Raw genomic sequence first — 21,676 nt, 5'->3', positions numbered from 1 at the left:
CCTTGCTCACCATTTTACATTGCTTCTTTCGAGAGTCGCCTTACAATAGAATATTAGGGAAATGTAGGACAATTTTGCAATACAGGAGGATGATATTTCCTTACGAAAGAAGTTGCTGCTTAAGATCCTATGGGGCAACGTAACTTATTTCCTCTAGGGTTTTATCAGTTCAATATAGGGATTTGTTGAACATATTTTATTACACTACATAACGTGAACTTTGCCAAACGTTTTTGTCCGTCATAACTGACTGATCCAGTATCAACCTATTGTTATTTACTGTCACATTGAGATAAAGAATGTTTGATTCTACTTTCCGAGTAAATGTCGAAAAAAAATTATCATACCGGTTTATTTCATAAATTGTGTGCCAATGGTATGCTAGTACGTTCATGTTTATCTTTATTATATTAATATTAGTATCGACATAATACTGGTGCTACTAAGTATGATATCTACCATCCATTTTCTACATTTGAACCCTCAGGGGGCTAGTACTAAACAGTGTAGGTGAGTCACTGTTCCGCCGTGTTTAGTACTAGCCCCTGGGGATCAAATAGTTTTGTATATAGTTTGAGGAATTAATTGCCATAGGCCTTAATTGGGTTGTTTGGCAGACAGCATCCTAATCTTTGATAGGTCGCGAATAGCTCGGTAGTTATCATACTATAGTAGCACCCACAATACTTACAGCATTCCTTTCTTTTTCAGTTAACGCACTTGTATATCTAATATAGAGTTTTCATAGTATTTTTACCTTGAAATATGGGCAAAAACAAACCTATAAGACATCCCTTCCGTTTGTATCAATCTTTAAACCATATTCTAAAAAAAAACTTAAATACTATGGTGGCTATGCGTATCCTGATGTCGAATACTTCATGAAAAAGATGATAACTATTCTTTCGCTTGAGGCTTTGTGACTAAAGTGTGAGAATTGGCAGCCCCTCTATTGTCGTTCTTATCACTGATTCTCTTGTTTTTCTCCTATGCACCATTGAAACGGATTTGCAGTAACTACACGGATATCGTTACTGATTATAAAATAGGTAGTAGTGCATTTTGTATATTATAATTACGACTGTATTAAGAATCTGACAACTGAATTGCCTTTGTGTTTTTCTATATTTGGTGTGGAAACTCATTCTTATATTGGGAATTTGGTTATAGTGATAAGGATACAAGAGATACTAATTAGCAAAACTCAGTGTAACCAATCAAGCATCAGTCCTTATTATGATTAAACAGAAAATAAGGTAACCACCCCAACGAATGAAAACTAGTTATTCTGTTGTCTTTAACTTTGAGTTCCTCCGTAGAGTGCGCGTCTCTGCTTGCTGTAATTTAAGTTACGTACTTAAAAAAATACTTTTATCTAAATTTAAATTAAAAAAATGGGAAACCTGCCTATGGATACGAGATATAATTTGAAAATAAAGCAAATCACTTAGAGTTGAGAAAAGCCATTGTTGAGAGCAGAATGCAAAAGTTTGTAAACTGATTTACAAAGCGTTCCAAGCGTGGTTCGTATCGATTCCCAGGTTATTTGTTTAACTTTTTTGGGGTAGGGCCTACGTTGGTTGAACTAACAAAAATACTGATTTCAGAATTACTGTTTGAGTCAGAGCTAAAACTGTGCGCGTGTGTGTTTATACTCGCGTAAGAGAGAGAGAGAGAGAGAGAGAGAGAGAGAGAGAGAGAGAGAGAGAGAGAGAGAGAGAGAGAGAGAGAGAGAGATTTTGGGCATTTCAGAACATCGGTATTTCCTACATATCAGATGATTGTTTACTAGTGCCCTTTTATATTGTATTTCCTAATGTTAATCATCTGGTACTTTATGACACGGGAATTACTGGTTCTATGGCCAAACCATAATTTCCAACCTTACTTTTTTCACAGAGCGAATATCATGATCTTTATCAATGATAATACCTCTCTAGTAGAAAATTACTGTTGACCTTAACATTCACTTTAATCTTGACACCTTGTCCATAGTGGATTATGCATTTCAAATATGAAATGTTTATCTCTAACAGATCAAAAGTTATGGTTGAGGTTAAATTCTATTTGACCACGACCTCTACATATGGTGTTTGACTCACTCACAATATCGACTTCATTGGTGGATTTAGCATGACAAAATTTGATTATTACCAAGTAGTGTCTGAATGCCATTGCCAGGGATAAATTCTTATTAAACCTTTGACCTGTATATATGACCTGGAACCTTGGACCCACCGGAAGTTGTCAGGCAAGCGACATATATGAATGCTGTAACCTTAATCTTAAAAAAAATTTGTAAATGCTTCTAAAAACTTCAACTATGTGGACTATGAAATTCTGGTCATTAGGAAAAGGTGGGTAGCATTCCTCTGATAAGAATACTACCATCATTTTTTCTGGCTAACCAAAAATCCGAAGTTATCCAATTGGTCTCCTCAGTGCAACAAATGAATTGTGATAGAAAGCAGCGGAAAACTTATCGGTTTCTATAATACGACTTCCGATCAGAAGTGCGCACGATACTTCAGTTACATGAACAAACGATGGCCGATGTGCCTACTTCATGGCCTCATCAATGATGGGGTGTTAACTCACGGACAATAGACAGACATGACCACCGAACGAGGGCAAGAACTGCTTCGACGCCCGGTATATACAGAAGTTAGTCACCAGAGAAACTGAAAAAGCCATGGGCCCCAAAGAGGATGTATTTTCAAGGCATGAGAATGAACATGAAACTGATTATAGGCGAGGGTTTGCTATCAATCTTCCGCAAAGGCAGGTAGCAGCTTATGTGAGGAAACAATGAGTGCTGTGTTCCTGTAAATCAGATTAGATAAGCGAGTATTATTTGTACACCGTCAGCGAACACTACCCCTTTTAGCAATGACTGCATTTAGTGCAAGGTGAATATCATTATTGCTTCTTTTCCTATGAAATCTATTGAGAAATAAAGGGATGTGTATGTCCTCAATTTTGATGAATATAAATTATGATTTTATTAATATTTCCTGCTTACATTACTTTTGAATTGTGTTTTTTTATTCCTAAGCACACTGATGATGCATTGTATTACATAATTAATTAAAGTTTCTACGTGTCACCATTGGTTTAGCTGTTTTCATACTAAAACCCAGCAGTAATATGGAGTTTGTCCGTTTTCTTTTTACTTTATCTTATGACTAATAAAAAAAATGTAAGCTGAAGGGCCAAATAGTTTTTGCTCCACCTCCAATTTATATTTCAATTAAAGCAATTACTTTATTTTAGGATTGTCAAATCCCTGTTACTCAAAGAAAAAAAAATTTTTGCCAGAACCGTACAATATTTATACTTATTTACATGATTCCTACTTGCATTTTTTTCCCTCCAGTTTCTTTTTTCATGTATATAGCCAAAGTACTTATCCACAGCAGGTAATGGTCATTAAAAGTATCCTCCTCAGCTTTTACCTCGTAGTTGTGCTGGTAAGTCATACAGTTATATACAGTTTATACTATATCTTTATATATTTTAATGCCTAATTAAATATATTTTACTTTAATGTTAACATAAGTACTCAACAGTAGTTTTAGTACAATTCAGTAAATGAAATAAGAGTATCCTTACTATTTACTAAGTTTTTTTCGGGATTCTGTTAGATCCCTGGTTACCTGATGTATTAGAATTAGAAAAGAAATGGTGACCTTTAGTGGATCAATACATACAATAATTTGCGATTCTCCAATATTCTAAACACCTTCTGCTTATATTATTGACCGAAAGTCGAGAACATTACTGGATTTTATCGATAACTTACCGCCGAGCGTTTAACAATCTGAACACCAAAGTAACTGCCTAGTTATTTAAACCTCGAAGACTTTCAATACGAGTTTAACTTGAGAAGCTAATGAGATCTGTAAACTAATTTTATATAGAAGCACCCGAGTATTGTTTCAAACTTCGAGTATCTATGTAGTGAGTAACAAAAGGCTTCTCCCCTTTATAGTTCTTAACTAAAAACCAAGCTTTTGCAATTTAATTTTATTCCTTGTTTAAGAACTTTTCAACTTTCACTTAACGTGAACAGACATCTTACTATACAGGCAGCCAAAAATCATTTTCTCAAGTCTTCAAATAAATAACTGAAAAAAATTTTAGTAAATACCTCAAAAAATCAAACAACTATATATGAAAAAATTTTAGTAATTACCTCAAAAAACAGGTCCTTAGGACAAAATTTCCCATACCTTCAAAGTTTTTTTTTTTTTTTTTTTAACGGGCTTCCATGTATGTCCGATTAAGAATTATTATATTTGGTGCTACTAGCTGAACTGCTAAAACTCTTTTAAACATCTTATAACTACCAATAGTAACAACGTTTCACTTCTGTCATGTAGGATAACTTTTTAACAGGACTAATCAGTATTCGATAGTTTCACTTACACGTTATAAACGTTAAATCATTACAACTTCATTTAATGTTTACTTTGACAACTGACAAAATTCAAATTTTAAGTCTCTTATACACTGACTACTGAAAGTCTGAATCCTATTCATAGGCAACAGGTTTTATCATGATGTACACTAAACCATAGCTCCATGTGCCAAAACCATAGTTCCATGCGCCAAGACATTAAAACACCGTAACCATATACTTCAACATTACAAGGTAATGGTACCGAGCGTTTGGCTCAGTGTTTTGTAACAGAAGTCACAGACTCCTCAGTTTTGTAAAACTAACAGGATTTTTTAATTTTTACCTAGTCTAGGTAAACACTTAAAATTAATTAAACCTTTATTCGGAATATAAAAGTTAAAACATTCCCATAAAGAACACCTCCATATTCATAATTCAGTGTTATTGAAGTTTCATATGATCAAAAACTATTTACACCTTTGAGTTATCAATGCAAGCCAACTTATGGCAAATTGTAGTATATCAACGTCAAACTCCACTCTCACCTCAAACTACTGTGATGTAATTGTCATGAACAGTTTTTGAATAGGTTTCTTGCATTGCCGTTAACGCTGTTCCAGTAAACATCCTGTAAAGAAAATAATTCGCGACAAATTTTTATAACTAATACAAAACTGTAGATCTTAACAGTAAAATAAAGTTTTAACCTTCACAATATATCTAAATCTTGCCATACAGACCAACTTCTTATAAAGCCTCTAACCAAAGCAGAAAAAAAAACAATCTGCTTGCAAACCAAGGAACTAGACTTCACCCAAAGAGCTAACAAGTGAAGAGAAAGAAGCGACCATATAAAATAAACACGACAGAGCTGCTCATCAAATGTACAAAAGGTCAATTTGCGATGGCAATTAATTTTGGACTCTGTTCCCTGCCAACTTAATCACTAACTCAGACAAAACTATTATAAAATCAAGAGAGGCCTGCTTATTATATTGGTATAAAAATCACCTACTCAAGTTATAAAATTTAAATTATTAACAGGCTACGTTCGTGGTATATGAACAAATGAGAGAAGCTAAATTTTCATTTATTAAAATTATCTAAAATTACGTTAAATCTTAAACTCATTACTATGAAGTTAAAAATTTCCTCAATATGAAAATTTTAGAAGTTGACGTCCTTTTAAGTTTGAGTAGCGATTCAAAAGTAAACCTTTAGAACTTTTGAATTATTGAAATAAATATCTTAAAAGCTCAAGCGATATTAACTTAATCTAATGAAAAATTTAAATCTTAACGTTAACATTCTGTACTACCTTACTACCAAAGTTAAAATACAAATTTAATATTCTACGTTAAAACTTTACTTAAAACGGGCAAAATTTTTAAAAATTTACTTAGCATTGACTGTAAACAGTGACGTTAATTTCTAATCTTTAAACAAAATCAGTCAAGGTACGTTAACTAAAAAAAAAAAAAAAGTAAGCACTGTCCACTTACCACAAAGACGAAATTGTTTGAACCCCCCCAACCTCCCATGCACCTGTCCATAGGTCAAAGACCTATGGACAGGACATGGGAGGGGCCTCCACCCCTACAGGGACACCGCCCCTGTAGGGGTGGAGGTTAAAAAAAAATTAATAGATTGATGCACAACGTCTTGAGGGCGGAAGTCGTCCATATGCAAGCAGCTCGAGAAAAGTAATCCTTGATTGAGAACTTCAACTTCCGTTTGTCATAAGCGTAATTTCCTTTGGATCCGACCTCACGAAAATCTGGAAGTAGTCATTTCGGTAGTGTATCAACGTTCATAGATTTTATAGATTAAATGTAAACAGTCATCTCTTTACAAGTTACAAGGTACATTACATATTGAGTACTAACCTTCCAGGCCCATCAGATATCCCTTAATCTTTAAAATATTTGTAGTCCAGCAACCAATGACGCATGACCCATTTTCATAACCTAGGAGTGAAACATTAACAAGCATTAACGCAATATGATAAAGCTTAACATAATATAAAGTAAAGTTAAAGACATTTATGGCTGACGAATAGCACAAGTTTATAGTCCTTATGTTTACAATGGTCTGTATACCAAAATATTAAGAAAAATTGTATAACATTAAATACTTAAAATTTGTATGACATTAAATACTAAGTTTAACTGAATTTTCAAGTAAAATTACAAAAAAACAAACTAAAAAAAAAAGCCATAAAACCGTTTCATTAAATAATAAGACCTATGAACTACTACGATTTTAAAGAAAAGTATTAAATACAGCAGCCATAAAACTTAGCCTTCGTAGAAGATAAGAGAGTCGCCACCACTCTCACGTAGACCAACCAACAAACTAGCACACTCCTGTCGTTAAGTATGATGAACGCAATAATACGAAAGAACGTAATAACAACTCTACCGTTTTACGCCTCTCCCAAAGTGAAAACTGAGCAGCTAATAGATCTGCTCGCTGAGGAAACCAGTTGTTGTTGACGTCACCACCAAGGATCGTGGAATCTCATCTTTACACTTAGACAATGAACGCAAAAGACAGACGTTCTTCTTTTTGATGAGGGGGAATTCTTTAAAAGATCTGTTTGGTGCTCGTTTCATGACTTCTCGGTTCTTTTATAAAATTGGCTAATGTGAATTATAACATAAAAGTTTTTTAATACTTTACCGTAGAATGAGTAAAAATCTTCAGTATCGAAGTAGATTAAGGAATATTATAAAGCATAAATTACAAAGGAAGTACGGTTTCAGCTTTTTTTGGCATTTTTAATAAAATTATATATATATATATATATATATATATATATATATATATATATATATATATATAAAGTATGTATGTATGAAATTTTTATCACACCGTGATTTATATACAATCATGAAGCTACAAATGTTTAATATCCAAATGACGCTACTCCCTGAATATCTCCTTCGGTGATAATTCCCCATCAGGATATTCCCGAAGTAGCGTGTACTGGATATTAGACATTTGTAACTTCATGATTATATATACTGCATACATACAGTATATATATATATATATATATATATATATATATATATATATATATATAAATCACAACTATTGAGCTGCAAATATTGTTTATTATTTAATCTTGTCAAGGGCATAACTTTCTGCCTAGAGGGGTTATAGTCGATTTAGGGCTTTCTTCCCCAGCAGGATGCGAACCCTTACCTGGTTTAAATGATAATGGTGACTTTCAACATCCGGGTATCAAAAGCGATATAAGCTGATATAGACTCTGGTGGACATAAGACTGTCGAATTCACGTTCTGCATTTTAGGATCGATATCAAAACATCTCCACCTTCCTAACTAATTGGTAAGTTTGTATCAAGTGGCTGATGACTGCTCATGGTGTGTATGTTATGACGTCAACACTCCTGGCTGTAGTGTTGCCGATCCTGGGCATTTTTTTTTTAAACCTTTACTTGGAACTGGTGCGGACCCCACTTCAAAGCCTAAGGAAGCACAAAACAATCTTCGATTTTTTTTCGAATTTCGACTAAACTGCTGTTTACGGGGTGCTCTACGATTTTTTTGCCCCCCACCCCAAAAAAAATAAGATAAACTGATGTCTTGAATAAATTTTTATTTTTTTTAACAAGGCAAATTACGAAGACAGTTTTTACATTCCACTTGTAAGTTGTTGTAAAGCAATTGCCCATCCTGAAGCAAAGCCACCTTATCTAAAATGGACCACACTAATTTAGGAATCAACATTCTCTCTCTCTCTCTCTCTCTCTCTCTCTCTCTCTCTCTCTCTCTCTCTCTCTCTCTCTCTCTCTCACACACACACACACAAGCACACCCACACATACAAATAGTAAATAGTAAAACGACTGAGACAGAGACATGGATGTTTTTAAGTTTATACTGGGCAACGGCAGGTGGTTGACAGCTACATAGGCATAGGATTAAGCTAGGATTTACGGGTTGCTCTTGTGAACAAGAACGTGTACTGGCACAGGACTTTGTTATACTAACAGGGACCAGAAGTATTTTTTTTTTTTTGTTACTGACCTTCATTGAAAACTCGAGGCTTCGGACTCATTTGACACTTTTATCATACTCATGTGTCAGCTTAGACACACACACACACACACACACCATCTGTATGCGTTGCTTGTGTATGTCCATTTATTTCCTTATCGATTTACTTTTTTTTTATTTAATCACAGTACTTAATTGGAGATGGAGGGAATGAAGGGTGTATAGAAGAGGAAGTACGGGGCAGACCCACGTGCACATGTGATTATTTGATGCATATGTCGGCATTTTTTATTTTATTAATGCCAACTTAGGATCGTTTTGATGTCATGTAATGAACACTGGGTGCCATCATTATTCATACCTCACATGCCACTAATTTTTTATTCATTCGATTCAAACAAACAGGTATATATATATATATATATATATATATATATATATATATATATATATATATATATATATATATATATATATATATATATATATATATATATATATATATATATATACTGTGAAAGGAATCAAGTCTAATGACAAAGGAATGATTTTGCTATAACAACTTCATAACTTCTCTCTCCAGTCATTCTGATGACTTATCCCCCTCAAGGATATACGTACAAACACCAACACGTATTCATCATAAGAGTGCTTTCTCTGGCAGTGAATAATTATTATTTTGGAACTTTGTTATGTATTGCAACTCCTTCAAATTTAAACATTTTATGAGTTTATGTATTTAATTTGGTGTTTTGCAATTTGTTTAATTTGTAATGTTTTTATACTTTTGCCAGAAATTATTTCAGTTTAATTTCGACGGTAATATTTTTGTTATCAAGCGTTTCATTCCAACTGCACAATTAAACCTGGAAAAGCAGCGTTGTGTTATTCAGAGAGAGAGAGAGAGAGAGAGAGAGAGAGAGAGAGAGAGAGAGAGAGAGAGAGAGAGACTTACAGGAAAAAAGTTGAATTGTATTGCGCCGCGTACAGTCACACACACACACACACTGGCGCTGAAGAAGACTCAGTAAGGCAAGTGCGTGGGCACAGGTGTGGTAAATCCTGCTGCAATGATGACTAGCAGCGGAGAGTTTTGTCGTCCTACAGCGAATTAGTAACGACGAAAAACAAAATAATAATACACTGTAGATAAAACTGAACCGCTTTCGTACATCCAAGTGACGAGTGACTTTGCAGAAGATGCTGCAACATTCAAAATGTCGTTTGAGCCACTATTTTATGTGGTATCTTATTAACACTAGAATTACCACTAATGGTACCTACCTAGAACGACCGAGCGGTCAAAATGGCCGCACATGTATTGGCATTATAAAAGATTGTACATCTTCGCTTATTATAACATCCTGATTCATTGGTGTATAATGATTCATAGTAAGGAAATACAATAAAGTTGTTGAAATAATCAGTAATACACGATTCCACAGTTTTCTCAGGAAAAAAACTGACATGATTGTTATTAAACCTGAAATAGATAAAATGTTATAATTTGCTACATTGAAATATTATTTGCTACACTGAAATAGGAAATATACTAATAATTAATTACAAGATTAAGATTAATCAGAACAGCAGTCTTTTTCTGAGCCTGGACTTCATAACAGCGGGTAATAACCCATCATCCTTGGAACGACGGCGCTGTCAAATGACCTCATTCCAGTTTCTATTGACAGTCGTTATTGTTATTATAGCGAAGGTTTATTGGTAATGAAATAACAACGTTTGAAATGAGATTCAGTAAACAGTTTAAATGTTCTTCCTTTCTACTCCAGGAGTAATGCAAACTTTTTCAAGTGCATTTTTTTGCAAAGGAGTTTCCTGAACACCTTGCTTATGCATACAGATCTCTTACATTGGTTGCACATGTCTGAAGCTTTATTCACATTGCAGTATCCTATTTGGCACTGTTTTATTTTCTTAATAATTATGGAAACTTCTGCTTTTGCATCAATATGGCTTTCTCTGCTATTTGCTGCGTCGCTATTTTTTTACACTTCCTGAAGTTCTTCGGCCAACTGATGAAGGATATCAAGACGGGAGAGGTTTTGACCTGCAATCCTATAAAGAACTGATGCATAGATGCCTGCTAGACCAAGTATATTATCAAATACTTGGATTGGCCATCCTCGTGAAGCTGCTTTAGTGTTGTACAGTTCCAGGAATTTCTTTGCATCATTTCCAATGTCTACAGTTGCGTTAACGCTACAAAGGCTGAGTACATTTTCGTTTGGCTTAAAATACACTGTCAGCGTGTATTGATTATTTTTCAGCACAGGTCGTCACGGGAACTTTTTTGTTTGTAGGAATTACCATTCGAATAGGATTTACCCTCCCCACAAGATCACAGCCGTCCAGCAAATCATTCACTCTCCTTACGTGTTGTTCTGAAGCTAATAAAACCATAAATGGGAAAAGGAATAAATGTGATATAGGATCATTTTTTCACTTCCATAAAACTGTTTTTAGCTTGTAATTTAAATTTTAGCTTGTAATTTTTCCTCCAGTTTTATTGAAGTGAATAAAATGATCCTATGTCTCATTTATTCCTTTTCCCATTTTTGGTTTTATTAGCTTCAGTACAGCACAGTCGGAGAATGGTTGATTTGCAGGACGGCTGTAATCTTCACCAAGATAATTATGGAAATTCATTGAGCATGTATTTTGATTTTAAATCAACCACAAACCAAATCTCAATACTAATCCTGCATGCTTGCTGCGACTTGCTGGCAATATACCGTATAACTGTTTGTCCAATATTATATTCTCGGGTGGTATACAGCAAACAATACAGTTTTTGATAAATAAGTCCAAAACTTCGGAAATCAACGCAAATCTATCACTTTGAATCGAGTTTGCAATCTTGTTGACCTGACATCAAATCTAAGAAATCTCATAATTGCTTTAAAACGATTTCTTACATTGTTTGACGGAAAAATGGAGGTCTCCAGTTTTTTTTTTTTTTTTTATCAAAGATGTTATACTGGCTGTCCTTTAGCGATAATTCCTCGAGCATCAAAATGCCTATTGTCGCATACATCTCCTCAGGTGATATGCTCCACGAATCATTCCCCACCTACTTCATTTTCATCTTCATCAAAAGTATACCCACTTTGTATTGCGTCATCATTGCCACACCGGCTTCTTCATCAGACGCGGATGAGCTTTCAGCAAGTGAAATATATTCTTCTTCATCGTCAGATATCAGATGATTAGATCATCCTCGGAATCAGAGGATAATACTGTAGTCAACAATCTTAGAATTGCTATGTTCAAAAGAGTGCGATATGAAGACATATGCACTGTATTCAACTTCAGCAGTGACTAAATGACTAATTATGATATACTTGATAATGAGTCACGAAATGTGTGTAGATTGACACGTCGTCATAATCAACAGAACTCCCCATACCGACCAGCTATTACAATGACCGTTGTTCGGTCGTTGAAGGTATAAAAGACCATCTCCTGCAGAGCAAAAAGCTAATTTCAATTTCCTTTTAGTTCAATATACGTCTTCATGAATTAGAAAAAGTCGTGGAGAATCATATTTGTTAGGGGAAACTTACGAAAGATAAATAAAATTGAAAATGAAATTGCGGTCAAAATGACCGCTCAGTCGTTCTACTGTTTAATGAGAAAATCCTCTTACTGCCCAAGCAAAACCGCTCATTCTACTGACGTTTCGAGGATTTTCATGCAGCATCCTATTTGCATGCTTGCCAAAATATTATTATCTTGCTCTGAGATTGAAAGTGTTGTTAGTTTATGCATTATTGATAGATTTTCAACAAAAAGTGTAATTGTTGATTAATGGAATTGCAGTTTACCAGTTACCGTGGCATTTGACAAATTAAATGTTGAAACATGAACGAAATAAGATTTGCATGTATAACTATACAAAATTATTTTTCATTGATAAAAATGTGACAAAGGTTGCTGATGACAAACTTCTTATTATTAGTCAGACTGGACTTATAAGAAACTCTGGAAATTAGCAAGTCCAGTAGAAGTATGCTTAAATGCCCCCAACATTTTTTCCCTTGCTGATTCAAGGAATTCAATGTTCATCTCACTGAGAATTTTATAAGTATATAAATTTAACAACTTATAGTCGGCTTGTTAATGTTTAGTTACCTGCGATGACGCTGCTAGCATCACTTTCTTTTATTTCGCTTTCAAAGGATAGTTATTTTTTTTAATGAAATGACAAGTTGAGAATTCGATTTGTCAAAGTCCTCCATAAGTAAACATCTTGCCGCTTTACCCTGATTATCATAATCATCAACGTCTTTGCATCAGATTTTCTTCAATAGGGTAAGATGTGACGGTCACACACAGGTTTCTATCTTCATCGACGACAACTGCGGCGTGCTGCATTCACTTTCCTCTAATTGTAGCTTGTCAGGATATCTGCACGAAGATTCTTTACTTCTGGGCCAACGTCAACCATGTAGCCCATGCGATTAACCACCTCCTTGATTTTGTATGACTCTACAATGCAACATCAGTTTGATTGCCTCCACTGGTAATAATAATAACACTTTGTGTCCCACTTTGAACCTCTAGGCTCTGGTCTTCCTGCCAAAGTTAATGCTTCTGGCATCCTTGTGCCATATATAGACTCTTGGGTTAGTCGACAGATTTCTTCCAGGTGATTACTCCAGCACATACTGGTAAGTGTTGCATTCTTCATCTTTGAAGAGACTAGTTATAATTCCCTGAAAATGTACATCACCCTTTTCACAGTCCTTCTGTACATTAGCTCGAATGGTGAACACTGCTTGACTGAGGTACCACTGAAGAAGCAAGCGGGCAGAAACCATTTCACTCTCGCCTGGCACACCTTCAGCAACAGATTTAAGCACACCATTGATCCTTTCTCACATAATTCTGTAGTAACAAATAACGATGTGATGGGAATTAAATGTATGGCAAGATCTGCTAATAAGACTGCTGGATAAACCATGGAGCTTTTATAGCGTAGACGTCAAAACAAAATCGGTTTGCCATATTATAGCAATTCATGATCAATAAGAGGATATTCTCTTTTTAATTACTTGTATTTTGAACGGATAAAGGTAATTATTTTACATTATATATTTACCTCACAAGGGTAAAAAAACTAAATTTTTACTAAAGTGTTTGTTTTTTATATTTTATAACAGCAAGTTTAATGCGCTTTACCATTATCCGTAACTGTTATAAATATTCAGTTTGTATATCGAAAGTTTTTTGTGTAAACCAAGTTATATAATAAAATTGCATAGATTTCTGCAACTGGAAATCTATGGATACTCCTATCAAAGAGTGCACAACAACATTTCTTAGCAAGACCTATTTCCCGTAGCACATAACCTTCACTAATTGGTAAATTACTATGTTTCTTCCTATGCATCACGGATCTGCAAGCTCATTACACAACAGATAGTTCTGTTTCAGCTATAGCTTCAGCCTACCATATTCAATTTAATCTCCCAAATGGATTGTGTCGACATCCTCACATATTTTGAAAGCAGTCAATTCCCTCGGTTCTTCTGCTACCGTAGCACTGGCTGTCCTTTTGCTTGGACTTCTATTGACTGTTGTTAATTGTCACAGTTCTTTGCGAAGTATCAAGGCTTGTGATATAAAAATTACCCAACTTCACTTTTGCCTGTCTTCTTCTGCTCGGCCTTATTGCTAACAGGTACAGAATTTATGGTCAAGTATCCTGGCTTGTGACATACAAAGCATTTACCGTTACTCCTGTCTGTCTACAGTACTCCTGTTAGGTCTTTGCATAGAACGGTTGGCATATAGAAGAAACTGGAGATTTATCTCATTAGTATTATTTAGAAGGTCATCCTGGGGTTTGGTGTGCCAGTTGTTGCACGCCCTGCTCTGAGCGATAGGCAATATATACATGGATAATTTTCTTATATATGGGGCCTTTGACGATGGGAATAACTGTTGTTTGGTCATGTAATGGCCACACTGAAATAACTATTCCCTTAGAATTTCAAAGGAAATGGTTCAATTTTTATTCCTGACAATTCAGCATTGATTTTGAACCCTTTTAACTTGACGTCACGGTATTTTATCATGTCAGTTTATACTTGATAATATAGGTGTGTAAAATCATCTTTAGCACGTAATATCTTACATAAATATGTTACAGAAAATTTTTTTTTTACATAGTTTGAGTGTGTTTTATTAAAATGTTGTAAAACTTTCAGAACAGACCCAAAACACCTCTGCACTTTTCATTCTCTTTCCCACATGGACAGTAAAAGGAAACGTTCCCCTTCTGAGACTGGGTTCTGGAAAAGAAAACCGTTCCGTTAAAGCTGAGCCCGCGCTGTCTGAAGGCAGGTTATACTGAAGATAAACAACTTCAAAGAGAATTTGCAACAAGACACATGAACTTACTCATTGTAACCTGAATATCAAATAAGAATATTTCATCCAGGTAGCTCGTTTTCTCTTTGAACATGTATACGCTATTAACTGCCGACGGAAAGACTTTACATGAATCCTTTATCATCAGACAATACTCTTGAAAGGACCTCATAAACAAAAGAGGTATCCTGAAAATGTTTCTTAATTTTTCCATGGAATGTTTCTATCCTGGACAGTGAGCGCTTTACCATCACGGCGTTGTGGAAAAATCTTAAATCACTGTTTTCGAACACCTTCGAAATAATTTAAGATAGTAAATTTTTATCGTGTATAGTCGATAAATTATATCATATTACGCCAAGTAAAACTGTGAAATAGATTACGATGCAAAATATTGTCCGAAGCCTATAAATGGCAAAAATTTATATTCATGTGAATATATTTTTTTTTAAAGTTGTAACTTTAGTATATTTAGTGAATGTTGCTTTGTCAGAGAGTATACTTAAGGTCCTATTATTTTTACGAAAGCTCTTTACTTTATCTATAAAATGATGAAATCGAGACATCAGTGCACCGAAAAATAATAGCCATTGTTTTTTGTTGCTAAATAGAGTAGCAATAATAATGAAAATGTTACAAGTCGATAGAAGCATAGAACGCGAAGTTATAATTCCCCTTGGGGTAAAATTACTCCAAAGATATAGTGAATCGGGTATTATTGTAATTGATATTTGTGGCTTAATATTTGTGAATGTAAAAGTCACTCTTGTATAAAAGACAAATTTTCATAATTAGCCAACTGATATCTCTCTTGATAGCCAGGTAGTCAGAGTCACTGTCTATAGTTGTTTCTAAACAAGGCAACGGTTCAACTCCTGCCGGTTACGGATCACTTATCGATTGTAATTCTTAAGTGTACATTATTTCCAAGGTATAGTATATTGGATATTGAACGAGAGATTTATATATATATATATATATATAATATATATATATATATATATATATATATATATATATATATATATATATATATATATATATATATATATATATATATATAAATATATATATATATATATATATATATATATATATATATATATATATATACATATACTGTATATCCAGTTCACTGTAACTTGGGAATATGTGAAACCCATGGGGAATTACAATTGATAAGTGCACCGTCACTGACATGATTCGAACCATAGCTTGGTTTAGAAACAACGATGGATAACGGTCTGTTTTATGGAAGGTCCTAAGTCACTATGGTAATCCGGTTAAATATGTAAAACTAACAAACTATCCAAGCACATGTAAATTTCCTATATGAACACGAATCGTGGTATGACAATGGAAATGCACATAAATTATATCGCTAATTTAGCGTTAAGCTTTAAATGTAATGTTATCAGTCAGAAATACTTTCTTCAGGGAGTGTTCCGAAGTTCCATATACAGCAAAGATAATACTATGGGAAATAGAAATGGCTTCCACATGGCCCTCCCATAAGGTCGGGAAGTCAACTACAAGATATATCAGTTGGGCTCCTCCAGCCACCAGAAGAATTGAAGAAGTCATCCCTACTCCGATGAGAATTATGAGACGGGAGGTTGGAGATGAGAGCAGTTTTGTGGAAGTAAAAGACCAAGATACCCATTAATAACGGAATTTTACAACGGACCATTGCGTCGTTCATTGTTCGAGGCGATGAAGATGACAATGTCACTCCATTTTCTTTATATTTAGTATTATATTAAAGAACATGGTAAAATAAAAGAAAACTATCAGTTTAAAATTAATGGAAGGCTCATTAACAATTACATGCAAAGTAAAAGTATTCCATAAAGTCGATCGTTAGAATATGCTAAGGAGGAAGAACATATTTGCGCATGATAGAAATTAAATCTATGGAAAGGTCTGTTAACACTAGAACGGCCGAACGGTCATTTTGACGGGAATCTATTTTTCCGTAATTTTTCCCTAACAAACATGATTCTCCACGACTTCTTCCTAATTCACGAAGACGTATATTGAACTAAAAGGAAATTGAAATCTGCTTTTTGCTCTACAAGATATGGCCTTTTATACCTTCGACGACCGAACAACGGTCATTTTAACAGCTGGTCGATATGGGGAGTTCCGTTGGTTATTATGACGTGGCAATCTACACATTTCGTGACTCATTAACAAGTCTATCATGATTAGTCATTTAGCCGCTGCTGAGGTTAAATACAGTGAATAATACGGCCTCTAATCGCTCGCTTTTGGACACAAAAATTCTAAGATTGTTGACTATATTATCATCTTCTGATTCCGAGGGTGATCTAATATCTGACGACGAGGAAGAAGAATGTTTCACCTGCAGAAAGCTCATCCGCTTCTGATGAAGAAGCCGATGATGGCAATGATGACGCAATACAAAGTTAGTACACTTTTGATGAAGAAGAAAGTGAAGTATGTGGGTAATGATCCGTGGAGCATATCATTTGAAGAGGTGTATGCGACAATAGGCATTTTGATGCCCGAGGAATTATTGCTAAAGGACAGCCAGTAAACATCTTTGATGAAAAAAAAAAAAAAAAAATGGGGACCTTCATTTTTCCGTCAAACAATGTGAGAAATCGTTTTAAAGTAATTATGAGATTTCTTAGATTTGATGTCAGGTCAACAAGTTCCAGTCGATTGTCAACTGATAAGATTTGCGTTGATTTCGGAAGTTTTGGACAGATTTACCAAAAACTGTATTGTTTGCTATAGACCACCGCGAATATAATATTTGATAAGCAGTTATATAGTATATTGCCAGCAAGCCATGCAGGCTTAGTATTAAGTTTCGGTTAGCGGCTGATGTAAAATCAAAATAGATGCTCAATGGATTTCCATATCTCAGTGAAGACCACAGCCGTCCTGCAAATCAACCACTCTCCGACTGTGTTGTTCTGAAGCTAATAAAACCATAAATGGGAAACGGAAGAAATGTGACTTAGGATAATTTTTTCACTTCAATAAAACTGGCACAAAAATTACAAGCTAAAAACACGAGTTTTGTGGGGAGGGTAAATCCTATTCGAATGGAGATTCCTACAAAAAAAAAAAAAAAAAAATTCCCGTTACGATCTGCACAGCAGATGAGTGCTGAAAAATAATCAATACACGCTGACAGTGTAGCAGTGTAAGCCAAACAAAAATTTACTCATACTTTGTAGCGTTAACAGAACTGTGGACACTGGAAATGATGCAAAGAAAATTAATGGAACCGTAAATTACTGTACTTCTTCGATTTACGATGTCAAAACGCCGGAGGTAAATAGCAATGGAAGCGATACTGACGCGATATTGCTGCGGAAGTTTCCATAATTACTAAGAAAATAAAACCGTGCCAAACAGCATACTGTAATGTGAATAAGATTTCAGACATTTACCACCAATGTAAGAGATCTGTATGCGGTAAAATGCACATGCGAGGTGTTCAGGAAACTCCTTTGCAAAAATATGTATTTGAAAAAAATTTACACCACTCCCTCGAGTAGAAAGTGAGAAAATTTCAACTGACAACGCACTATCGTTTTATTATTTATTTTTCAGCCATTTGTTTTTTATATAAAAACTAATTTTTTTAAAAGTTTGACAAATATTAATAAAATGTTTTCCGATATGGTACTCAAATACAGATTATGTACTGAATCTCATTTCAGACGTTGTTATTGCAGTACCCTACAAGGTATAAATATATGTATAGCGATAAACCTTCGCTATACCCACAATAACGACTGTCAGTGGAAACTGAAATGAGGTCATTTGACAGTGCCGTCGCTCCAAGTATGAGGGGTCACTACCCCCGCTGTTATGAAGTCCAGTCTTAGAATAAGACTGCTGTTCTAATCAATCTTTATCTTGTAATTACTTTTAATGCATTTCTTATTTCAGTGCAGCAAATAATATTTCAATGTAGCAAATTATATTTCATCTATTTCAGGTTTGATGGTAATTATGTAAATTTTTCTTGAGATAATTGAGGAATCTTATATTACTGATTATGTCAACAACTTTATTCCATTTCCTTACTATGTATAATTATAAACCATTGAATCAGGGTGTTTTAATAATCGAAAATGTCGACTTTTACAATGCCAATACATGTGCAGTCATTTTGACCGCTGGGTCGTTCTAGGTATGTACCACTGGTGGTCGTTGTAGTGTTAATAAGATTGCTGGATAAAACTTGGAGATTTTGTAGCCTAGAAGTCAAAACACAATCGGTTTGCCATATAACAATTCATGATCATATGTTCCTATATAAGAGAATATTCTCTTTCTTTTTAATTACTTGTATTTTGAAATGATAGAGGTAATTATTTTACATTATATATTTATCTCAAAAATGGTAAAACATTTAAATTTTCATTAAAACTTTTTTTTTTATAGTTTATAAGAGCAAGTTTAATTCTTACCATTATCCGTATTTCTTACAAACATTCAGCTTATATACTGAAAGTTCCTTTTAAACCACTAAATTATATAATAAAATCTGAAAAAAGACGTATAAAAAGGGTAACAATTTGCTTAGTTATTTTAAAAATGATAATAAAACACGTTCCATTCCAACAAGTTTAAAAAATATGGGTTTTTATTCAAATCATCCTGGAAGGAAAATTTAATCATGCGCTTTCTTGTTCATAAAAGATAGCAGGGTATTAAATTTTCTGTTTACAAATGGAATTTTTCATGAGTAACTATCTAACGAAAAGCGGAAAGATTTTCTCAGTTCAGCCTTTCATCAATGTTAAATGAAATATGTTTTGCTGCGTTCATTTTTTTTAATCTGTTAATGCTCCAAGGGTATATTGTAAAGGGTCAGCATATACGGTTTTAAAATGTTTCAAACGAAAATGCTTGGGGAAAGCATTCAAGTTTTCCAAGCAATAGAAAAATAGAACTATCAAAAGATGGCTTTAGTTATAAAGGAATTTTATTTTCTTAAGCATATATTCGCAATAAAGAGAAAAAAGAAAAGACGTGAATTAACTACGAAGGAAGCTATAGACTTTTTTTTTTTTTAAGGTAAAAGGACATAAGGGGCACGTGCAAAAGAACCAGGAATGAAATGTGCAAGTTTGCCAGCAGAAGGACTGTAATTGAAATACATATTTCTTGGATTAGTGAATTCCACAGGGAAAATGTAGGAAGAGCTGGCCCGATTACTGTTACGAGGTTGCCTAGGAGGAGGAAGGGTTATTCCCTTGAACTAGCAGTTAAGCAACCGAAATAGCACCTATAAAAGAGATGATTATATATATATATATATATATATATATATATATATATATATATATATATATATATATATATATATATATATATATATATATATATATATATATATATATATATATATAATATAACTGGTCAGAGAAGCGGACACTTTGCTATCCGTGTAGACACCCCGGGATCATGTATGTAATCAACGGATAGGTTTGCTAAAAAAGCAAATGGATGTTACAGACTATTACACACACAAGCAAAGCCACTCCAAGCGATGTCAAGCAGGGCAGCCGATCGGGACTGCAAAGTCTGCCCCAAAAGCCAAATCAAAGTCCTTCAAAAGAAGGCATCACGGCGACCCCATATAAAAATGGGAACAAGCTGGGAAGAAGAAGAAGAAATATATATATATATATATATATATATATATATATATATATATATATATATATATATATATATATATATATATATATATATATATATATATATAGAGAGAGAGAGAGAGAGAGAGAGAGAGAGAGAGAGAGAGAGAGAGAGAGAGAGAGAGAGAGAGACGTTACTTTAAAATTAAGAGACAGGAGAGCGACAGATATTAGAGGTCATCAGACTTCCTATTCCGCAAATGACTACTGCCCAGACAATTTTTGGAAAGCGGTCTTAACAGGCTGGAAAGTGCGACCGCAGTTGATGAGCTAGACACTTTAGGTGATATTTTCTATTCGAACTACAATTATTAATAATAAAATGCATATGATATAAGAATGATCTCTACCACGCCAGATTAACAAAAATCGAGAGCGTAAAATTCAGTAATGTTTCCACAGCCAAATTTCCTCATATCTCGAGGAGGTAGAAGCACCTTACATTTTATAACAATACATGCATCCGTCCAAGAAAACTCGGGTATACGTCAAGTCATAAACAGTGGGACGCCGAGTTTATTAGTTTTCCACACAAATTGCGAGAGCAGAGAACGTTCATTAGCAGAAGCTCAGGACGAAAACAATGTCAGCCTGGGCACTATTTATTAGGGCATGTCTTTGATGTGCAGCATTCTTGCGATTCTTATCCGAATGAATCTCTATTCTCGGTTGTTAGGGGTATTTTTGTTTCCTAATCCCGAAAATGAGGCACGCAGCCTGAAAAATGCACTAAAAATCTTGAAGATATGAATACACACATGATTCTACGTGTGTGTGTGATGTACTGGTGTGTGAATACTTCGTATACATACTCTCTATCAGAAAATCAAGGTCAAAATATATTATATATACATACACTGTGTGTATATATATATATATATATATATATATATATATATATATATATATATATATATATATATATACATATATATATATATATATATATATATATATATATATATATATATATATATATATATATATATATATATATATATATATATATATGGACAAGTTACTAGGATACATACTTCTGTATAAAAATAAACATAGCCCTCACTGACGATAATTGTACTACAATGATGATGATACTTAGAGTAAGAGATACTTATCATATTGTTGCAAATATTCGTGAACTGGAAATTCAAAATATT

General features: G+C 34.1%; 1 long non-coding RNA gene across 1 annotated transcript; it reads right to left on the bottom strand.

Moving 5' to 3' along the window:
- Positions 1-4,767: 4,767 nt before the first annotated feature.
- On the bottom strand, positions 4,768-6,859 carry LOC136843216 (uncharacterized). The gene is made up of 4 exons (XR_010854483.1): positions 6,686-6,859; positions 6,289-6,369; positions 5,905-6,179; positions 4,768-5,030 (listed from the first exon to the last, which is right to left on the bottom strand). It is a non-coding gene; the product is annotated as an uncharacterized lncRNA (long non-coding RNA).
- Positions 6,860-21,676: the final 14,817 nt, after the last annotated feature.

This window comes from Macrobrachium rosenbergii, chromosome 11 (genome assembly GCF_040412425.1).
Source record: "Macrobrachium rosenbergii isolate ZJJX-2024 chromosome 11, ASM4041242v1, whole genome shotgun sequence".
NCBI lineage: Eukaryota > Metazoa > Arthropoda > Malacostraca > Decapoda > Palaemonidae > Macrobrachium > Macrobrachium rosenbergii.
The sequence above is the reverse complement of the archived record's forward strand: the minus strand, read 5'-3'. Positions and strand labels throughout refer to the sequence as shown.